The 6,418-nt window shown below is 54.1% G+C and overlaps 1 long non-coding RNA gene across 1 annotated transcript; it reads right to left on the bottom strand.

Annotated features, from left to right (window-relative positions):
• Positions 1–450: 450 nt before the first annotated feature.
• On the bottom strand, positions 451–5,241 carry LOC128777219 (uncharacterized). The gene is made up of 3 exons (XR_008422390.1): positions 3,369–5,241; positions 1,088–3,119; positions 451–497 (listed from the first exon to the last, which is right to left on the bottom strand). It is a non-coding gene; the product is annotated as an uncharacterized LOC128777219 (long non-coding RNA).
• Positions 5,242–6,418: the final 1,177 nt, after the last annotated feature.

Below are 6,418 nucleotides of genomic sequence, written 5' to 3' on the forward strand. Positions count from 1 at the left end.
CCGCCCGACCGCTCGGGGGTCGTTTTTCTGCGGCTGAGGTGGTTTCCGAACAGGAAACTCACACTGCGAGATACTCAATAAACACAGTCACCGCTGACGCAGCGCCTGCAGGCTGGCACCTCCCTGATGCCATCCCAGAGGCACATTCACGCGCACATCCCGCAGGCCTGCACGCGTATGTGACACACCCGTGTGCCCACACACGTGTATGTGCCAACATACGCTACACGCTACCACACACACCTCCGTGTGTACAAGCACACGTACCTACACGTGCACACACCTACACGTGCGCACACGCCTACACACGCAAATACCCACGCGCGCACACACCTAAACGTGCACACACGCCCACACAGACGCACATGCCTACACACATACCTACCCATGCACACACACTTACACGTGTACACACCTACATGTGCACACACACCTACACATGTGCAACTACACACACACACCTACTTGTGCGCACACACCTACAAACGCGCACACACCTACACGTGCGCACACGCCTACACACGCAAATACCCACGCGCGCACACACCTAAACGTGCACACACACCCACACAGACGCACATGCCTACACACATACCTACCCATGCACACACACACGTGTACACACCTACATGTGCACACACACCTACACATGTGCAACTACACACACACACCTACTTGTGCGCATTCACCTACAAACACGCACACACCTACATGTGCGCACACGCCTACACACGCAAATACCCACACGCGCACACACCCACACAGACGCACATACCTACACACATACCTACCCATGCACACACACTTACACGTGTACACACCTACATGTGCACACACACCTACACATGTGCAACTACACACACACACCTACTTGTGTGCACACACCTACAAACGCGCACATACCTACACATGCGCACACGCCTACACACGCAAATACCCACACACGCACACACCTACAAGTGAACACACACCTAAACGTGCACACACACCCAGAGACACACATACCTACCCATGCGCACACACACGTGTACACACCTACATGTGCACACACACCTACTTGTGCGCACACCTACAAATGTACACACACCTACACGTGAGCACACGCACACACCCACACACATACCTACGTGTGCACACACACCCACACACACATACATACACAAGCGTACGTAACTACACTCGCGCACACACCTACATGTGTGTACATATCTACACATGTCCACCCACCTACACACATATACACACCTACACGCACGCACATACCCACATGCACACACACACCTACACTAATGCACACACCTACACACGTGTACACACCTGCACACACGTACACGCCTAAACATGCATACAAACACACACGTACATAACTACACTCCTGCACACACCTACACGTGTGCACATACCTACACTCATGCACACACCTACACATGATTACACATACCTACGTAGGCACCTATGAGCACACATACCTACGCACGCATACGTACCAACATGTACGCGCAATCACACATACCTATACGTATGCCTCTGAGCACACATACCAGCCCACGTGCACACACAGCAACATATACGCACAACTGCACACGCCTGCATATACACACAGGTGCACACATACCACCGTATGCATACAGCCACACTCACCCCAAGCTCCTGTGAGCCCCGTGGGCAGGTGTTCTCGCTGCCCCTCTATGGTCATGACAGTCTTGGGAATCTGCTTGAGCGGGAACCGGGATCCAGGCCCTCCTGGCCAAAGGCTGCCCCCGGCACAGGAGACGCCCTGGGCCCCAGGCGGTGCTGGTGGTGGTCAAGGGGCACGTGCTCTCAGCACAGACCGGCACGGACCGGTGGCACCAGTGGTGATGGAGCGCGTCTGAATTCCTCCAGAGCTCCAGCCTTTGCCGAGTCCACTCCGTCATCAGAGATGGGGACCTGTCGGCCTCTCAGACATCCAAAGCAACACACCCGTGGCTCCCGAAGCAGCTCCCCAGAGGCCGTACGTACACTCGGGGAGCACAGGTTCAGGACCCGACTGGAGCCCCACGGCCACCTGGGGGAGCTGGGCCTGTCTCTTTGGGGATGTCTGTTATAGAGAGCCCCTGTTCACACATGGGCAAACCCTGAGCACACAAACACCTAGAGTGTCCCCCTCCCCCCACTAAAAGCTCTGTTTCTCTCCTGGATGGACAATGCTTTCCGATTTTCACAACACCCGGGACCCCTGAAGCCCCTCGCAAAGAGCTCGCCAAGCCCCGCCACAGCCCCCGCAGCCCTGGCACCAGGGGCGGACGCACCAGGGGAGGCTCAGAGGTGAGTCCGGCCAGGCTTCCTGAAGGTGTCTCTGCTGGCCCAGAGGTCCCCATGGCACTGCCGCTCCTAAGGACCCCTCTCCTGACCCCTACTGTCCACCCAGGATCTAGCTCAGGGACCACGTATGGCAGCCACTCAGCACAGAAGTGAATGAGGGACACGCAGGGTCACAGCCGGGGCTCTGGGTCACTTGTGTGTCCAGCACAGCTCGTGGGCGGGGGCAGCAGAACCACTGAGAAATGACCTACGAGGCCAAGAGCGGCTCCCTGGGGAGCACTGTAGACAAGGCCCGGCAAGAAACCCCCACGACCGCCTCACACCCACTAGGATGGCAGTTATCTGGAAGGGACAAGTGTGGGCAAGGGTGTGCAGAGGAGAACCGCTCGCAGCCGGCGGCAACGCAAAACGGGGCAGCCGCTGCACGCAACAGCACGAGGTTCCTCAAAACATAAACACAGATGCCACCTCTGGCATCTCCCGAAAAGAACTGAAGTCAGGCACTTGGTGCCCATATAGCCGTGCTCACGGGACCATCACGCACAAAGCCTAAAGGGGGAGGTGCCGGAGCGAATTCAGACCCGTAGTAGGCTGGGGGCCGGGGAGGGGAGAGGAGTTAGTGCTCTATGGGGACAGAGTCCCCGCTCGGGAAGACGGAGATGGGTTCTGGCCACAGACGGGGATGACGGGTGCACGCCACAAACTTAATGCCACTGGAGTTTAGAAGGGCTGAGATGCTAAACTTTACGTTATGCGCATTTTATCACAAGAAGAAAAGAAGAACAACAACGATTAAAAACAAAGGAAAGGGGCACCTGGGTGGCTCAGTCGGTTGAGCCTCCGACTTCGGCTCAGGTCATGATCTCACAGTTCGTGAGTTCGAGCCCCGCGTCGGGCTCTGTGCTGACAGCTCAGAGCCTGGAGCCTGTTTCGGATTCTGTGTCTCCCTCTCTCTCTCTGACCCTCCCCGGTTCATGCTCTGTCTCTCTCTGTCTCAAAAGTAAATAAACGTTAAAAAAAAAAAATTAAAAAAAAACAAAAACAAAAACAAAGGAAAGCCTGACAAGACAGCAGCCTGGCCAGGAACCGTGGCAGGGTGACTCCAGTGCCATGGCGCCCTGACGCCAGCCGAGGACTCACCCCGCGGCACTCTCGCCTGGCAGTTCCCCCGTTCTCCCTCCTCCTGATCCTCAGAGCCCAAGCCTGTGGGGGTGGGGGTGGGGGTGGTGGGGGTGGCGGGGGTGAGGGAGCAGCACATGGCACAGCAGGGGGCCAGGCCCCAGCGCAGGTAGGACGGTCTCAAGTTACAGACGGCCAGTCCCACCGTGGACTGCCAAGGCATGGGCCTCCCTGCGCCCCAGCCACGGGCGGGCTGTGACCCGGCCATCCACCCACTTCCTTGTTTCTACCGCCTGCCCGGATGCGGTGTCTGGGAGATCTGCTGACTCTCCAGACCCCAACCCCTGCTGTCCGACCTGAGCAGTCGTGCAAGCCCTGGGGTACAGAATTTACCTGTCGAGCCCACAGGTACCGATTCAGGGCACACCTCACACCAGGCCCTATGCGGGGGACTCTGCCCCCCTATGAACAAGAATAGCCCCGTCCACCCCCTGGGGCTCAGCCAGAGGCACAGACCCCTGGATCGGGGGATGGAACAGGTCCCCAGCCCAGCCTGGGCCGGGGCCTATCAGTCACCTCTTCTGAGTAACAAACTACCCTGAAGCCTCGTGACTTACTTAAAACATCATTTTATCTGTTCGTGGTTGTGTGAGTCCACAATCTGGGCTGGTCGGCCCCAGACTGCAAGTGTGTCTGCTGGCATTTGCTCACCAGTGCAGCTGCCAGACTCGGGCACCCCAGCTCGCCACCCGGAGCAGGGCCTCTGGGGCTCCCGCTCCCCGCCCCTAGGGAGCACTCGGCCTTGGACTCTGTGCGGCCAGCGCCTCCCACCCGCCCAGGCCGGCACAGCTGTGGCACCGCCCTCCCGCCGCACACGCCCACTCCTTTCTCACACTCCTTTCTCACACGGGGGAAGCACTTCCAGATCCAACAAGAGCCAGTGAGAACGTCCAAAGCCACACAACCTCCCTGCTTCTGTGCGTCAGAGAGGAGACACTGCAGCATCTGCTGGGCTAGAGCCAGGGCCGCCTTTCCAGAACAGTCTGTGCTGCTGGGAGCAGTGCCTAGGGGCTCAGCCTTGCCCTCAGCGTAGAGCATGTTCAAGGCGGCAGGCCACAAATCTCTAACTAGGCCTGTCATATTCAGACTGCAGGAGATCAAGAAAGTCTTGAAAAGAAGCCAGAGAAGAAAAAAACAGCTTACCGACCAAGGAGCAAAGAACGACCTCCTGTGTCTCCCCAGATACCATGTGACGGGAAGACGGTGCAGTGAATATTTAAAAGGGTTGAGAGATAAAGCCCACCAGCTTAGATGTCTACACCCTGGGAAATCATCTTTCTCAGACAAAAACTGAGGGGATCTGTTGCCAGTAGACCTGCCTTGCAAGAAACATTAAAATCTCCTTAAAAGAACATAAGTCACTGAAGGAAAAGTTACAAATTGTATTTCTCTTTTCCTTACTTGATCTAACAGCAGTTCATTCAAAGTAACAGCAAGGAGGGTAGTCGCGGTGACTGAGGAGTATGTGAAATGAACGACGGCACTGTGCGAGGCACGGGAGGGAGGAGCGGGATGGTCGTGTTACCATAAGGGGCCCCTGTACCTGGGAGCAGGCAGCGTTATCCGAAAGGGGATCAGGATTACCTGTAAATGTATCGCAAGCTGCAGGGCAACCACCGAAAAAGGTAAAAGAGAAGTAACCTGAGATGCTAAGAAAGGAGAGGAAATGGAACCATATCACCTGCTCAGTTAAAACCATGAAAGGCAGAAAGAGAGTGGAAGACAAAAACAGGACAAAGACCAAGGGCGACAGAGAAACAAGGATGGCAGGCAGTCACCCAACTCCACCAGTTACCTCTGTGAATGTCCAGGGTCCAAGTGCACCAACAGAAAGACAGAGATCGTCAGAGTGGATCAAAAGACACAGCTCAACCATCGGTAGTCTAGAAGAAACCTACTCTAAATACAGAAACACATTTAGGTTAAAAGTAAATGGATGAAGAAACACATACCATGTAAATGCTAACCAAAAGTGGAAGTAGCCTTATTAATTTCAGACACAGCATTTTAGAACCGAGGGAATTAGCAGGAATAAAGAAGGGTATTACATCATGACAACACAGTCAATCCTCCAAGAGGACATAACAACCCTTACCATAAATGTGCCTGATAACAGGGTGTCAAACTACACGTGGCAAAAACAGATAGACTGCAAGGAGAAATTATGAACCCACTGCTACAGCTGGAGGCTTCAAAAGGCCTGTCTCAGAAAAGGGCAGATCCAGCAGGCAGGAAATCTGTAAGGACACAGTCCAACTCAACGCCACCATCCATCAACTGGACATTGGGCACATCTGTGACCGCTTCATCCAACAGCGGCAGGAAATACTTTCCTCTCAGGCTCACCGGAGCACTCACCAAGACAGACCACGTTCTGGGCCATAAATACATCTCAACAAATCTAACAGAATGGAAACCATACAATGTCTGCTCTCAGACCACAGTGGAATTCAACCAGAAATCAGTAACTGAAAGACAACTGAAATTCCTAAATACTTGGAGACTGGACAACACACTTGTAAATAACACAGGGATCAAACAAGTCTCAAGAGAAAGTTAAAAATACTTCACATTAAATGACAATCTGAACTTATCAAAATACGTGGGATGCACCAAAAGCAGAGCTCAGAAGGAAATTTATAGCATCGGATGCATATGCTAGAAAATAAAAAAAGATCTGAGATGAACAATCAGAACTTCCACCTTAGAAAATCTGAAAAGGAAAAGCATATTGTAAATCCAAAACAAACAAAGATGTAATAAAAATTAGAGCAGAAATCAATGAAACGGCAGGGTGCCTCGGGGTTCAGTCGGTTAAGCATCCGACTTCGGCTCAGATCATGATCTCGCAGTTCGGGGGTTCGAGCCCCGCGTGGGGCTCTGTGCTGACAGCTCGGAGCCTGGAGCCTGGAGCCTGCTTCGGATTCTGTGTCTC

Source organism: Panthera pardus, unplaced genomic scaffold (genome assembly GCF_024362965.1).
Source record: "Panthera pardus isolate Hobbes unplaced genomic scaffold, ASM2436296v1 HiC_scaffold_16, whole genome shotgun sequence".
Lineage (NCBI taxonomy): Eukaryota > Metazoa > Chordata > Mammalia > Carnivora > Felidae > Panthera > Panthera pardus.